Source organism: Vombatus ursinus, unplaced genomic scaffold (assembly GCF_900497805.2).
Source record: "Vombatus ursinus unplaced genomic scaffold, bare-nosed wombat genome assembly UNPS02009173.1, whole genome shotgun sequence".
In the NCBI taxonomy this organism is placed as follows: domain Eukaryota; kingdom Metazoa; phylum Chordata; class Mammalia; order Diprotodontia; family Vombatidae; genus Vombatus; species Vombatus ursinus.
Genome location: NW_020948951.1, coordinates 2,608,991 through 2,625,692, shown reverse-complemented (window position 1 = coordinate 2,625,692; position 16,702 = coordinate 2,608,991).

Below are 16,702 nucleotides of genomic sequence, written 5' to 3'. Positions count from 1 at the left end.
CTGCCACTTTCTCCTCCTTCATCTTTCTCATATAACAAAGTGGCCTTATTCCTTACTGAGGCTAACCCCTATACCTGTTCAAGTGATCCCATTCCTTCCTATTTTCTCCCCCTCTATCATTTCTATTCTATCATTTATTTTCAATTTCTCCATGTCTACTGGCTCCTTCCCTACTCCCTACAAATATGTCCATGTTTCCTCCATTCTCATAAAACCCTCACTTGATCCTTCCATACCCACTATTGTTTTATATCTCTTCTGCCATTTGTAACTAAACTCTTCAAAAAGGCAGTCTACAAAAGATGCTTCCAGTTTCTGTCCTTTTACTCCCTTCTTAACCCCTTACAATCTGGCTTCTGATCTTATCATTCCACTGAAACTGCGCTCTCCAAAGTTAATAATGATCTCTTAGTTGCCAAATAAAATGTTATTCTCCTCAACCTCTCTGCAGCCTTTGACAGTGATGATCACTCTCTCCTCCTTGATACTCTCCTCTCTCTAGGTTTCTCTCCTGTTTTTCCTCCTGCCTTTCTGACAACTCCTTCTCAGTCTCCTTTGCTGGATCTTCATCCAGATCAGACCCTCTAACTGTGAGTGTCCCTCAGAGTTCTATCCTAGGCCTTCATCTCTTCTCCCTCTATACTACTTCACTTGCTGATTTCATCAGCTCCCATAGATTTAATTATCATATGATGATTCTCAAATCTACCTATCCTACACCTACCTCTCTGTTGATCTCCAATTTCACATCTTCAACTGCCTTTCAGATATCTCAAACTGGATGTCCAATATACATCTTAAATACAATATGTCAAAATATGAACTCGTTATCTTTCCCTCTGAGCCCCCTCACCTCCTACCTTCCCTATTATGACAGAGGGCAACAGCATCCTCCTAGTCCCTCAGGCTCATAACCTCGAAGTCATCCTAGACTCCTCACTCATTCCCCATATCCATTCTGTTGCCAAGGCCTATCGATTTCACCTTTGCAGTATCTCTCAGATATGCCCCCTTCTCTCCTCTGACACTGCCCCCATCCTGGTGCAGGCCTTCATCACCACACACTTGGACTCCTACAATAGCCTGATGGTGGATCTACCTGCCTCAAGTTTCTCCCCACTCCAATCTATCCTTCATTCAGTCACCAAAGTGATTTTCCTGAAGCCTAGGTCCAATCATGTCACCCCCACACTCCACAAACACCAGTGGCTCCCTATTGCATCCAGGATCAAATACAAAATGCTCCATTTGGCATTCAACGTCCTTCATAACATAACCCCATACTGCCTTTCCAGTCTTCTTACATATTTTCCCCAGCATGTACTCTTCAGTCTAGTGACACTGATCTCCTGACTGTTCCACAAACTAGACCCTCCATCTCTCAGTTCCAGGCACTTTCTCTGGCTGTTTCCCATGCCTACAATGCCTTCCTTCCTCAATTCTGCCTCTTGTCTTCCTTATCTTCCTTTGAGTCCCAATTAAAATCCCATCCTTTACAGGAAGCCTTTCCCTACCCTATTAATTCTAGTGCCTTCCATCTGTAAATTATTTCCTATTTATTCTATATATAGCCTGCTTTGTATATATATGTTTTCATGTTGTCTCCCTCATTAGATTATAAGTTCCTTGAGGGCAGGGACTGTCATTTGCCTCTTTTTGTATCCCCAGGGCTTAGCGCAATGCCTAGCATATTAAGAACCTAATACTTGATTAATAAATATTATTAATCAATTGATCGATCCAAAGGACATTTAAGGATGAAAGTGGAAGGACAGCATAAGAAAAATTGAAAATATCTACAAAGCTATTTATGACAAACTCTTTTTCCTGTCAGGACAGTATACCCACCACACTTGGACTCTTAACAGTACAGTCCCAGATGTACTTACAGAGAAGGCAGAAATGGCACTAAAGAGAATTTTTAAAAACAGTTGGATTGGATCAAGCACACAGGAGATCCAAGCTGGAGGTGGCACAATTACAAGGGTGTTAAGAGATTGATTCACAAGGCAAATGAAGGAGGGAGAGATACCAAAGTGTGGGATAAAAAAATCTGACCCTATTAATACCCCAAAAGGCAACCAAGAGAACATCAGCTACTAACCTACATTTCTGCCTTCCCATTTATATGCACTTGGAGGGCATCCTGAGTGAGTGTATTAGGAAAGAACTGTGTATTAGTCTTTCACATGCCATATTCCTCACTAGTCCACATCTTTACCATCACACAAATACCTAGAAACTATAAAAAATACAAGAACCCAAACTGTGCTCATTGTTCACTGATTATGAATAAAAGCATTTGACTCATTAGAACAACGTCTCTCTTCCTATAAGGACAGTCTCTCATTCATGTATAAAAGTCCTTCAAAATTCCTTGAAGGATTTAAAAACAGAGATAACCTTGTTCACCAACCCTCTGATCATAAACATCAGATGAGAATAAAATAGAGAGATGAAGGCTTGCCAAAGATGTTTGCTATTGTACTGTAGGGAATACAGTGAAGAATCAAAGTGCAGGAAGGTTTCTGCGTTGAAAGTAAGGTCCTCTACACATGTTACATCATGATAGTTCCATCAGGCCCTGGAAAACTGCAGAGTCTTCTGGAAGAGATCTGTAACCAGCCAAAAGAATTTGGCCTGACTATTCATACAGGAAGGATTAAGTGGATGAAGAATGACTGTTGTCCAACTGGAGAGATAACCTATGGAACATGCCCATCAGTATGTTTATCTGGAAGAGACAAGACAAATGGAACAAGTTGGATCCAGAATTGAGTAAGAAGAGAAGAATAGGCAAGATCACCTTCAGGAAATGGTATGACCCCCAAACTTCTCACAGAAATAAAGGTTCATCTTTTTGCATCAATATTCTACTGACCATTACATGGCTTCCAGGAATGAAATACAACAGTGCCAAACATTTACAAATGATCAAATTTACAACCAGAGGACAACGAAGAGACACATGGTAGGTATGAGGAGTCTGCAACATTTAGCAAATGAAGAACAGGAGTAAAATATATCATTGGTGAAATGTATGATGGGGGAAGGTAAATGAGCTGATCACATGGTCAGGACAAGGTGGATAACCTGAATTAACCAATCAACAAATATTTATTAAGTACTTACTACATGCGTGGCACTATGCTAAGTGCTGGGGATACAAAGAAAGGTAAAAGTCAATTCCTGCCCTTAAGGAGCATCAATCATATTCTAGTGGGAGGGACAACATGAAAATGTGCATACACAAGATATATACGAGGTAAATTGGATGTAATCTCAGAGGGAAGGCACTAGCATTAAAAGAAACCAGAAAAGGCCTCTTGAAGATGGTAGGATTTGAAGTGAGGCTTGAAGGAAGCCAATCTGTAGAGATAAGGAGGAAGAGCATTACAGGCATAGAGGACAGCTACTGGAATTTATCTGACAGGAGAGTGACATGATCAGACCTGTGCTATTTACAAAGTTAACTTTGGCAACTGAGTGGAAAATGGATTAGAATGGGAAGAAATCTGAGATGGAGAGACCAATCAGAAGGCTATTGCAATAGTCTAGGTGTGAGGTAATGATGGCCTGCATCAGGATGGTGGCTATGACAGAGGGGAGACCAGGATATATAAATAGAAAGATAAATAGATAGACATAGAGATATATAGATATACACATATACATATATATATGCACACACACACACATATATATACACACACACAGAGACACACATACACACATATATATATATATATATGAAAGCTGTTATGAAGGTAGAATTGACAGGGACTTGTGAACACATTGTATATGGCATTGGAGAGAGAAGAGGGTGAATGAGAATGAGGAATCAAGGATGATACCCAGAATGTAAACCTGGGTGCAGAAGATAGTAATGCCCTCAATAGTAATGGGAAAGTTTTGAAGAGGGTAGGATTGTGAGGGGGGCAGGAATATGAGTTCAGTTTTGGACATGTTGAGTTTAAATGTCGCTCTGACATTCAGTTCTAGATATCCAATAGACAGTTGGAGATGTGAGACTGGAGGTCAGGAGAGAGGTTAAAGCTGTATAAATAGATCTGAGAATCCTATGCATAGAGGCTGATCCACTGGGATCCTTATGATGTCAAGAGAAATCAAGAACTCCAGTGCATTAGGTGGAAACACCTTTGGTAAATTTATAGGACACGGACAGGATGACACAGAATTGGCAGACAGGGATCAATTGTTATATGCATGGATGAAAGGCATGTCCAAATGGATGAAATTATCAATCCATTTCAGCATTTGAGGATTTGGGTTCTTAGTCTGATTTCCCGCTTTAGGTACAATACAGGTTACACAACAGAAACCTACCACAAAATCAAGAGGATTCCTAATTGGTCAAGAGTGAGCTTGGGACTATAAAAGGGACTAATAACCTCACACCAGAGTAGCCAGGTGGGTTAATACCAATTCCCCATTGGTATTTTAAGTTCAGAGACACCATTCTTTTCTAGGGCTTGAGAGATGGGTGACAAAGGTCACCATGGAGGTCCCAACGTGGAGAGGATCACTAGCCAAATTGGGTCCAAGGGACTCTGGATAGATGGAACAGTTTAGAAGTTGAAGTGCTACTTAATCCAGTACTGTGCTCTTCTTATTCCTTCACCTGAAGTCTTCCAGCAAAGGACAAATGACTGCTTCTTTGAGAATGCTGTCTAAGGATTTCTGAGAAAAGTTTATTAAGGATTGGGTGTGACAGATCTCTGAATCTAGAAAGGCAAGCAAGATCAAGGATTAAGGAGGAGGCACATTCATTTGAGTTGAGGGGTAGAGGGAAGGGGGAAGGGCATTCCAATATCATGGAAAGTTTAACAAACATTGAAAAAAGTGAAAGCCCTAAGCCAAAGGCAAAGTCTTCCCTTGGATCAGCTCCAAAAAATAACTGGAATCCCCAGGAAGCTGACTGAAATCCACAATGCCTAAGGCCCAGAACTATATCTTCTGGAGTCACATTTGCCAATTTTCAATGTTTCAGAGACTGATAGTTACTGAAGCACTTCCTTCCCTATCATTTGTGACAACTGCAGCCCAATACCACCCATTGTCACGTGGTGAGAGTTGATAAGGAGTCACCACCCTCACCCATTTCAGAGAGAAAACAAGGTTGACATCTGAGCATCTCCCTTTTGGATGGCTGCTGACCCCTTCACACGTCTTAAGCAAAGAGTGAGCTACCCTGAGACGGAAGAATGTGGTTCAGCCTAAAGAAAAGGTCTCAAGTATAGAACTCTTTCAAAATAGAGTAAGTCTCAGGTATTGGGGTACCTCCATTTATCTCCCCAATGGGTAGAAAATTCCAAGATCTTACACCCTTGGGAGAATCCTCTGCCCTAAACACCTGGAACTATAATGAGGCACCTCAGTCAACTTCCATTCTTCCTTTTCCCTTACTCTCTAGATGCGATCAATTACCAAGTTCTAGCATTTTTACCTCTTTAATCTCTCGTTCATCCTCTCCTTTCTGCTCCCACTGCAAAGGACTATGGTTAAGGTTTACATTCTCATAACTGTTAATTGCCTGCAGGGCTGAAAAATTACAAATGTTGGAGGGGATATAGAAAAATTGGGACACTAATGCACTGTTGGTGGAATTGTGAACTGATCCAACTGTTTTGGAGAGCCATCTGGAATTAAGTCCAAAGAGTTACAAAACTATGTATACCCTTTGACCCAGCAGTACCACAATTAGATCTGTTTCCCAAGGTAATTAGGGAAAAATAAAAAGAACTTCTATGTTCTAAAATATTTATAGCAACACTCTTTGTGGTGGCAAAGAACTGAAAATTGAGGGGATGCCCATCAACTGAGGAATGGCTAAACAAGTAAGACTTGCATGAAGTAGAGTGAAGTGAGCAAAACCAAGAGAATACTGTATATGGCAACAGCAATATTGTTCAAAGAACAACTTTGAATGACTAAGCTACTTTGAGTATTACAAGTACTCAAATCAACTACAAAGGACCTATGAAGGAAGATGCTGTCTACCTCCAGAGAAAGAACTGATAAAGACAAGTATGTATAGCATTACATATCTATATCTATATCTATAGATATATGCACATATACATATACATATCTATGTCTAATAGTGGCCTTCTCTAGTTCAGGGTTGGGAAGGAGGGAGAAAAATAATTAAAAGTGTACAGCAGAGAACAAAAGAAAACTCAGGAGGAAGCACAGTAAAAGCATTGTAGGTTATTATATAGTTTAAAAAAAAAGTAAACCATGTGAAATGGAGATTCATGGTTTCTTATTGAACCATCTTTTTGTGTTGTGCTGTACACATGGAATTTTTTTTTGTCTTTTTGTATTTAAGTTCAAAATGAATAAAAAAAATTTTAAATAGCCTACAGGGTTTAGACCTTCTTGCCTCCAGGTTCTCTCTTCTCCCTTCATACCACAATCAAAACAACCTTTACAATGAACAGATTTGGCCACATCACTCTGCTGCCCAAAAATCTTTTGTGAACTCTGGTAGATGACATGTGGTCAAGAGTGAATTATTTTGATTTTTGAGGTGATGGGAGCATTAGGACATGGCCAAGCATCACATAGGATGTGAAAGAATGAATGGGTTACAATGTACACTGGTGGACAAAGTATTCCTCACTCTCATTAGAGACCATGACTCTATCAAAGAATCAAAGCAAGGGAAAACTGTACCTGTTTTATATTTTCTTGTTTTTCTCATGGTAAGAAGGAAAGCTAGATAGCAAGTGATTGGTAATAGGGGACAAGAACCATGGAGTGGGGTGAGAAGAGATATACAATTATTGTCTTGGCTCAAGTGGGCCAAGTTAGACCTGGGGACCTCTAGTTAAATAGAAAAGGTTAGGAAGTTTAAATACTACCTCTTCTGGATTTAGGTAGATTTTTTTTATATAAATTTCCAATTATCTTATCCTAGTATATCAATCCTAAATCTGTAGATTCCTTTTTCCTTTGCAAATATGGCCTGGTAAACACTCTTGTGATCTGCATTGTCTAGCAGTCAGGTTAAGAAAAGAAAAAGGAAAATATGCTGGAAACAGGCACCAAGGTTGGAAGGACAGAATGCTGTCTGTATGGATGCCCCAGAACTGTGCCTCAGTAGGGTAGAGGCTCCATTTATAACTGCCAAATTCTTTTCTACTCGGTCCTCATGCAAATACCCTCTCCTGGGGAGCCAGATCCCATCCCCCATCTCCATATAAGTAAGGGAGATGAGGAAAAGGGGATATACCTAAAAAACACTGGATTTAGAACCCAAGGTTTGAATGGGGTCTAACATCAGCTATGTAGTTTAGGGCAAGTCATTTCCCCTCTTTAGGCCTCAATTTAATCATCTGTAAAATGGAGTTGGATTAGATGGTCTCTAAAGTCCCTTCTGGCTCTAAATTCCGTGAGCCAATGAAGGAAAAAGAGTAATTAGGGCAAAGGTATGGCAATTCTCTGATCCTGGGGAAGGAAGCAAAAAGGTCAGAGGTCAACTGAAGGGTTCAGTGATCAGGACAGTTTTAGAAAATGATGAAAAGTGAAAGCTCTGGCCGAAAGGTGAGGTGTCCTTGACTGATTCCAAGAGGAACTAGCAACCCAGGAAATAGACTTGTAGCTACAATACATAAGGGGGCCAACGGCTAAATTCTTTTCAGAGAGCCATGGGATTAGATTTGGGCTACAGACTGAAAGGTCTCTCGCCAAGGGTCTCCTCTAAGAGGGTCAGGACAGTTCTTGGCGTATATAAAGAAAGTTAATTTTCTCCTCTTCCTCTTCTTTCCCTACAGATTATCTGAAACTCGACCTGACCAGATCTGGCTAGTTTCTTCCTCCTAATTTCTATGATTTCTGGCTCTACTGAGACCCTGAGGAATAAATTTCCATTTAATTGCTGCAATTTCCTGTCTGGGTCTTAAACAACTCATCCCCTACCCCTACTAAGATTTCTGACCTCTTTCAAATGGAACCTGCTACTAAGACCTACGTCTTCTTACACTCCATTAGGAAAGTTGACTATGTTCTGGATCTCAGTTTGACTGATCTCAGTTTGATTTCTGAGGACCCACACTGAATAATCACTGGTTTGAAGAGCTGGAAAGGACTTCAAGAAACCATCTAGTCCAGGGGAGGGGAAGCTTCAGTCTCGAGGACACATATGGCCCTCTAGGCCCTCAGGTGTGACCCTTTTACTGATTTGGATTTAGTCAAAGGGCCACACCTGAGGATCTGGAGGACCATATGTGGCCTCCATCCAGGCTGTAGGTTCCCCACCCCTGTTCTCTTCAGAAGCAGAGCCAAGATGGCAGAGTAGCAGGAAGCACTTCAGCAAACTCCCTAAAAATCTCCTCCAAACATACCAAATCTGGATGGAGAAATTAAAAAAAAAAAGTTAGAGTGAGTCATTTTCCAGCCCAGGTGGGTATAGGTAGACAGACACAGAAGTCTGTGGTCACTGGGGGCAGGGTCTAGCCAAGAGCACACCACCACACCAGCACCCAGGGAGAGATTGTGCACCAGGGCAAGAGGAGATCCCAGACGCATACTAGGGCAGCATGATGGGCACAGCAGTCATATGGCAATTTTGTCACCCACTACCCAGATCCAGGCTGGACTGAGGGGACCTGTGCTTAGGGGTGGCATTCACAGGTAGGGAGCAGTGGAAAGCCCAGGGCTGCACACTGAAAGAGAAACAAGTTTAGAAGCAAATAACAGCTATGTGGCTAGATCTCAGGAGGGGAGCAGAATCTCAGTTCCAGCTTCTAGCCCAGTCTGAAACCTGCAGAGGAATGAGGGCAGGAATCCCAGACCAAAGGGAAACCTGAAATTCAGTCACTCTGAACCAGCAGAACTTCCTAGATAGTCAGTAGCAGCTGGGTCTGCAGAGGCAGTTTACTGTTGCTCAGATCCAACAACAGGTCAAGAATTTGCAGAGGTTGGGGCCGGGGGGCGGGTAGTAATCAGATTTTGCTTTGGACCAGACTACTTTGGGACCACTGAAACCTTGAAAGTCCCCAGCTTGGACTGTCTCTGATGGAATAACACACACTTAATACCCCCAAAAAAGCAGCAATAGGACCAGCCCAGACCATCCCTCCAGAAGAATAAAGAGCCCAACCTTAACACTAAGTCTAAAATCAGAAAGCAGTCTGGAAGAATGAGCAAACAAAAACAGAATCCCACCATAAAAAAGCTGTCATGGTAACAGGAACACCCAAGACACAAACCCAGAAGATACTTACTTCAAAACATCTAAAAGCAGAGCCTCAAAAAAAAAAAAAAAACACACAGTGTGGGCACAGATTCAATTAGAATTCCTAGAAGAGATGAAGCAAGAGTTTTTAAAATGAGTAAAAAAATGTTTTATTAATGAAATGAGATCATTAGAAGGAAAAAAATGGAAAAGAAATGAGAACAATGAAAAAAGAATTGGAAAGGTAATTAAAAGCTTGGTATAAGAAGTATAAAACCATGCCTAAGCAACAAATTTTCTGAAAATTAGAATGGGTCAAAACAGAAACAAATGACTCCATCAGATAGCAAAATCAAACAACTGAAAACATAGAAGAAAACATAAGGTATTTCATAGCAGAAACCACTAAACTGGAAAATAGATTAAAGAGAAAAAAACTAAGAGTCACTAGACTACCTGAATGCCATGACCAAAAAAAAAGAAAAAGAAAAGAAAAGCCTACACATAAAATTTCAAGAAATCTTAAAAGAAAATCGCCAAACTCTCTTAGAAGTAGAAGCAAAATGGAAATAGAATTTATTGGTCACCTCCTAAACCTCTAAATGAAAACTACCAGTAACATTATAATCAAAATCCAGAGCTTCTAGGTCAAAGAAAAAACACTTCAAGCAGTCAGATAGAGCTCAAAAATCACATGTGATTTGCAACTGTGACTATAAAGAAGCAGAGAGATTGGAATATGACATTCCAGAAAACAAAGGATATAGGCTTATGGTCAATGACGAATAACTTGTCCAGCAAAACTCAGTATAATCCTACAGGAGAAAAAATTAAATCTTTAATGGAATAGAGGACTTTCAAGCATTCCTCATGAAAACACCAAAGCTGTGTAGAAAATTTGAAGTTCAAACACAGGAGTAAAGAGAAATATAGAAAGGTAAACACAGATAGACAACCAGAAGAGTCTATACAAGGATAAATGGATTACTTGCCTAATTCAAACCTGGGGAGATGATATATATGTGTCCCTTTTCAACCCTATCATCAAAAGGCATAGGAGTCTAATTAGCAGAAGGCCTGGAAGTGGTTCTGTTATATTGTGATGATCTTAAGAAAAAAAATAGAAAGAGAAGAGGGAAGGGGGGAGAGGGAAAGGAAAATTAGGGGAAATTATCTTATATATTTAGAGCATGCAAGTAGATACGCTATCCAAACAAATCGGAGGGAGGGAGGGACAATAGCTAATACTAGAAGTTCCCTTTCATCTAAACTGGCTAATGGAGAAAATACATACACACACACACACAGACATACAGAGAGACAGAGAAAATTGGGTATAAAAATGCATTTCACTCAACAAAGAACTAAAAGAAAAAGGGAGAAAGTAGGGATTAGAGGGTAGATTAAGAGAGTCATCTTAAATAAAATGAACTCTAACTTAAAGATGCACAAAAATATTTATACCTAAAAAAATACTTATAACTAATTTTGAGGTGACAGAATGGGAATCTGAGAGTGTATTCATAAATTGGGGAATGGATGGTCAAGTTACAGTATAAAAATGTGATAGAATACTATTTTTCTGTAAGAAATTATAAGGGGGTGGCTTCAGAGAAACCTGGGAAGAGTTGTATGAACACACAGAATGAAATAAAAAGAACAAGGAGCACAATTTGTACAAGGTTAATAATACGGTAAAGAATTTGAATTAGGTACTCTTATTAGAGTAAAGATCAACCATGATTGCAGAGTACTAATGATGAAACATGCTACCCACCTGATAGATACAGGACTCAAAGTGCAGAATGAGGTATTTTTTCAGATATGGACAATGGAAAGATTTGTTTTGCTTGAACATACATGTTTGTAACAAAGATTTTGTTTATTGTTGTTATTATATTGTTTTCAGTTGGGGAGTGGGAGACAGAATAGAAGGCAGATTTTTGCTGATTTAAAAAAAATACATATGAAACTTAAAAATTAAGAAAAAGAAACTTTCCAGTCCAAGAGTTCTTAACCCAGGATCTGGTTTTATTTTGTTTTTAATATTTTGGTAACTATATTTCAACATAATGGTTTGCTTTGTAATCTCATACATTATATTTACAAACATTATGCTGCAATAGGGTCCATGGGTCACACCAGGATTCTGGAATCGACCTGACTCAGGCCAGTCCCCTGGTAGTATAGGTTGTTGATATTGGACCAAAATGAGACACTTGTAGGTCATTCAACTGTAGGTCATTATTTAGTTAGACATAGCAAAAGGATATTCAACAAAGAAGGGCATTGAGAACACCTCAAGTTATTCAGCAGGGCAAAGCTCCCTTCTCTGAGTTGCCCATTATGATTCACCAGCCAAGCATCACAGATGGCACCTGGAGCTCTTCCCCACTCTCTGCTGTTTTGTACCTAGGTGACAAGGAATTCATGGCAACAACTGAAACCTTTACTTCTTTGAACCAACCAAGTTGTGAGAATGGACTCAATGCCTTTTGAGGAAAACTAGCCTCATCTGCACTGGGGCATGACTCAAGACATTGCATGTACCACAACTAGTCTTCCAAAGACTTCCACCACACAAAAAGGATTAAGGACCCCAACTCCCTCATTTTATGGATAAGAAAAATGAGGACCAGAGAAGTCAAGAGACCTGCCTGAGGACATGCATTCAGTTAGCAAATTAGACAAAAGAAAGCAGTAAGGTATAGTGGAAAGAGCCCTGGCCATTGGAGTCAGAAAATATCAGTTCTATTCATGGCTCTGATTCTTCCTAGCTATGTCACTGTGGGCAAGTCATTTCCCCTTTTCTGACCTTGTTTCTTCATCTGAAAAACAGAGATAATAATACTTGTACTACCCACCTCACAAGAGTTGCAAGGACAGTCAGTCAATAAACATTTCTTAACATCTACTATGTGGCAGGTACTTTGCTAAGCACTGGGGATACAAAAAGAGGCAAAAAGCCAGTCCCTGCCCTCAAGAAACTTATAATCTAATTGGGGGAGACAACATGCAAATAAATATGTACAAACAAGCTATATACATGGATATAGGAAATAATTTATAGATTTATAAATATTTATAAATAGGAAATAATTTAAAGAGAGAAGGCACAAGTATTAAGAAGCGTTGTGAAAGGCTTTCTGTAGAAGATGAGATTTTAGTAGGAACTTAAAGGAAACCAAGGAAGTCAATAGGCAGAGATGAGGAGGGAGAGCATTCCAGGCATGAGGTGTGACAGCCTGACAAAATGCCTGGAGGTGAGAAATGGAGTGTTGTTTGTGGGACAGCCAGGAGGCCAGTGCCACTGGAACAAAGGGTACGTGGTGGAGAGTAAGATTGTAAGAAGACTGGAAAGGTAAGAGGGAAAAGATAGGGTATGAAGGGCTTTGAATCCCAGAGGATTCTGTATTTGATCCTGGGGGTAATATGGAGCCACTGGAGTTTACTGAATAAAGGTATGACATGGTTGGATCAGCATTCTAGGAAAATCACTTTGGTGACTGAATAAAGGATTGACTGGAGTGAAGAGAGACTTAAGGCAGGCAGACCCACCATCAGGCTATTGCAATAGTCTAGGCATGAGGTGATAAAGGCCTGTATCAGAATGATGACAGTGTTAGAGGAGAAAGAGATTTTATGAAGGCAAAACCAACAAGTCTTGCCATCAGATTGGATATGGTGCTAGGGGTGGGGAGATAGTGAGGAATCCAGAATGACTCCTAGGTTGTTAGCATAGGGGACTGGTGCTGCCCTCAACAGTAATAGGAAATGTGTGGGGGGGAAGATTAAGGGGAGAAGAAAACGAGTTCAGTTTTGGACATGTTGTATTTAAGACGTCTACTAGACATCCAGTTTGAGATATTTAAAAGATAGTCAGAGGTTCAAGATTGGAGGTCAGCAGAGAGGTTGGGGCAGGATAGGGTGATTTGAGAATCATCAGCATAGAGATGGTAATTAAATCTATGGAAACCGATGAGATTACCAAATGAAGAGTATAGGGGGAGAAGAGAGACCAGGATAGAAACCTTTGGGACACTAACAAGTAGAGGATATGATCTGGATGAGAATCTAGCAAAGGAGACTGAGGAGTAGCCTGATAGGTAGAAGGGGAACCAAGAGATAGCAGTGTCCTGAAAACCTAGAGAGAAGAGAATATCAAGAAAAAGAGAGAGAACAATAGTGTCAAAGTCTGCAGAGAAGTCCAGAAGAATGAGGATTGAAAAAAAGCCACCAAATTTGGCAATTAAAAGATCATTGGTAATTGGACAAAGGAATGATAGGATTGGAAGCCAGACTGTAAGGGGTTAAGAAGAGAGTAAGAGGAGAGAACATGGAGGCATCTATTGTAGGCAGCATAGGACGAAAGTAGGGATGGAAGGATCAAGTTTTGATCCTTGAGTTTTTTTGAGGATGGGATTTTGAGAGTTTTTTGAGGATGGGAGAGATATGGGCATGTTTTTAGGCAAAAAAGAAGTAGCCAATAGGGAGAGATTGAAGATAAGTGATTGACAAAACAACCCTGAGGTACCACCTCACTCCTATCAGAAATGACAAATGCTGGAGGAGATGAGGGAAAAATAGGTACACTAATGAAATATTGGTGGAGTATTGAACTGGTCCAAACATTCTGGAGAATTAGACCCAAAGGGCTATAAAACAGCGCAAACCCTTTGACCCAGCAATAACACTACTAGGTCTGTATCCCAAAAAGATCAAAGGAAAAGGACAAAGACCTATGTGCACAAAAATATTTATAGCAGCTCTTCTTGTGGCAGCAAAGAATTGGAAATTCAGGGGATGATCATCAATTGGGGAATGGCTGAACAAGATGTGGCATAAGATTGTGACTGAATACTATTGTGTGGTAGGTAATAATGAAGGAGGAGGTTTCAGAAAAATACGACAAGACCTATATGAACTGATGCAAAGTGAGGTGAGAAGAACAGGGAAATCATTGTGCACAGTAACAGCAATGTTGTGATGATGATCAACTGTGAAAGACTTGGCTACTCTGATCGATACAATGATCTAAGACAATTCTAAATGATTCATGATTTTTAAAATGCTATCTACCTCCAGAGAGAGAACTGATGAAATGAAGTAAAACTGATGTATAATTTTCTCTATTTTTCTTGCTTAAAATATATATACATAGTTACAATGGAAATAGATTTTGCAATATTAAATAATTTTAATTCAAAAAAAGAAGATAAGTAATTGAGTGGGAACCACAGAGGGGGTTATCTGTTGAAGGAGAAGTGATGGAATAGGATCACTTATTCAAGTAGAGGAGTTGGCCTTAGTAAGGAGTGAGGTCACCTCTTCAGATCTAATGGGTGAAGGATATCGTGGCAGAAGTATCTGAATGATGGGAGATGAAGAAAAGGGGAGAAAGAACTCAGGGCAAATGGTCTCAATTTTTTTCTGTAAAATATGAGGCAAGGATCTCAATTGAGAGTGGAGGGGAAGGTAGAGCCATGGAATGTCTGAGGAGGGATGAAAAGCTTTGAAAGAGACATTTCGGACAGAGGGATAATGACTTGATAAGGGAGGTATAGAAAGATTGCCTAGCAACAGTGAGGGCCCAGTTGAGGTTGCATAACACAAATTTGTAGTAGACAACAGTTGTGTAATTATAAAGCTTAGTGATTTATAAAGTTTAAATTTCTTTTTTTTCTTTTTCTTTTTTTTTGGGCAATTGGGGTTCAATGACTTGCCCAGGGTCACACAGCTAGTAAGTGTCAAGTGTTTGGTCTGAGGCCGGATTTGAACTCAGGTCCTCCTGACTTCGGGGCTGGTGCCCTATCCACTGTGCCACCTAGCTGCCCCTAAATTTTAAATTTCTTTAAAATTGTAAGCAATTATTATCTCAATTATTTATATCCCCTCTCAGGCCTCCAATATCCATAATCTATAAAACGAGAAGGTTGGAACATCGGATCTTTCAGTTGAGTTATCTCCTACCTTTCAAATATTCCTAGAGTACTCTGAAACTTCCTTTGACCCATTACATTCTACTTTGCATTATACTTTCTATTCTATCTCAACCTCACTTCCAAGGGGACCATAAGTTCTTTGAGGGCAGAGGCCAATATTTTTAAGCTTGGCATCCTAGTAAATACTTCTAAACATATACTTCAATACTTGAAGTACTTCAATTTTTTTTTTATCTTTGCATTCCTTTCAGCTATTTTTCATATGTTAGGTCATGTTAGCTGATATCTGTATAGTGCTTTAAAGTCAGAAGAATACATTACATACATTATCACTTGAGACAAACCTTCATGCAATTATTTATTAAGCACCAACTATGTACAAGGCACAACTGTCCTGTGAGGAAGTATGGTAAGTACTATTAAGTATTATCACCCCATTTTACAGATGAGAAAAGTGAGAGTCTAAGATATTAAATGATATGCTCACTGTCTCACAGTTTGTGTCAGAGATAAGATTAGAACAGAGTTCTTACTGGCTCACAGTCTATACTATTTCATCCATTAAACAAGTATGTACTAAGCGTCTACTACGTGTCAGACACTGTGCTTGGTTCTGAGCTCTAGGCACTAAATTTCAGTATCCTTAGACTTCTTTGTGCCAGAGATTCTGCCAGGGACTCTTAGCACAGTAACTGGCACATAGCAGGGGCTTAGATATTAGTTGACAAAGATTCACTGCTTTCGATGAGTTTTCATTCTTTTGGGGAGAAATAATTCATACACGGATAAATACAAAATATATACAAATTAATGTGGGGGACAAGATTAGTAAAGTGGGGGAGGGGGCATACATAAGGATAGGGTCTTCCAAGAAAAGGCACCTGAGTTGAGCCTTAAAGGAAGCTAAGGAATATAAAAGATGGAAGTGAGGGGGGAAAGCATTCCAAGTTTAGGGGACAATCTGTGTAAAGTCATGTTGAGGGAAGAAAATCACTTTTGAATCTGTATGATGGGTGAACTGGAGAGGGGAAAGACTCGAGACTGGAAGGCCAATTAGGAATGAGCTTCTGGACTAGGGTAGTGGCCTTGTCAAGGAGAGTGATGGGAGAGGCGTCGGAGAGGCAGATTTCAGAACTGAGATTTGACCATGGAAGGAAAGAGAGCCCAACTCATCGAAGACTCCAGGGTTTCTTGCCTGAGTGACTGGGGAAATAGCGGTGCCCTCCACATGTAACAGAAGTCATGAAGTTGGGAGGTTTGGAGGGAAAAGTTACAAGAGATGTTTTGGACGTGGTGAGGCAGAGATACCCACAAGACATGTGTTGGATATGTTCCATAGCCCAAGAATTCAAACGCTTGTTGAATTTAGTAAACTCTCTCGTGGGATGTGGTGGAAAGAGCACTGCAGTCACTGCTGGGCTCCCACTTCTACTAATGCCATTTACTTCCTGTGCTATGCGATGGGCAACAACGCCGCACTGGGAGTCCGAGGGCCTGGACTGGGATCCAGGCTCCGTCCCTGATTGTCTGTGTGACCTTGGGCCAGTCACACTCTTTG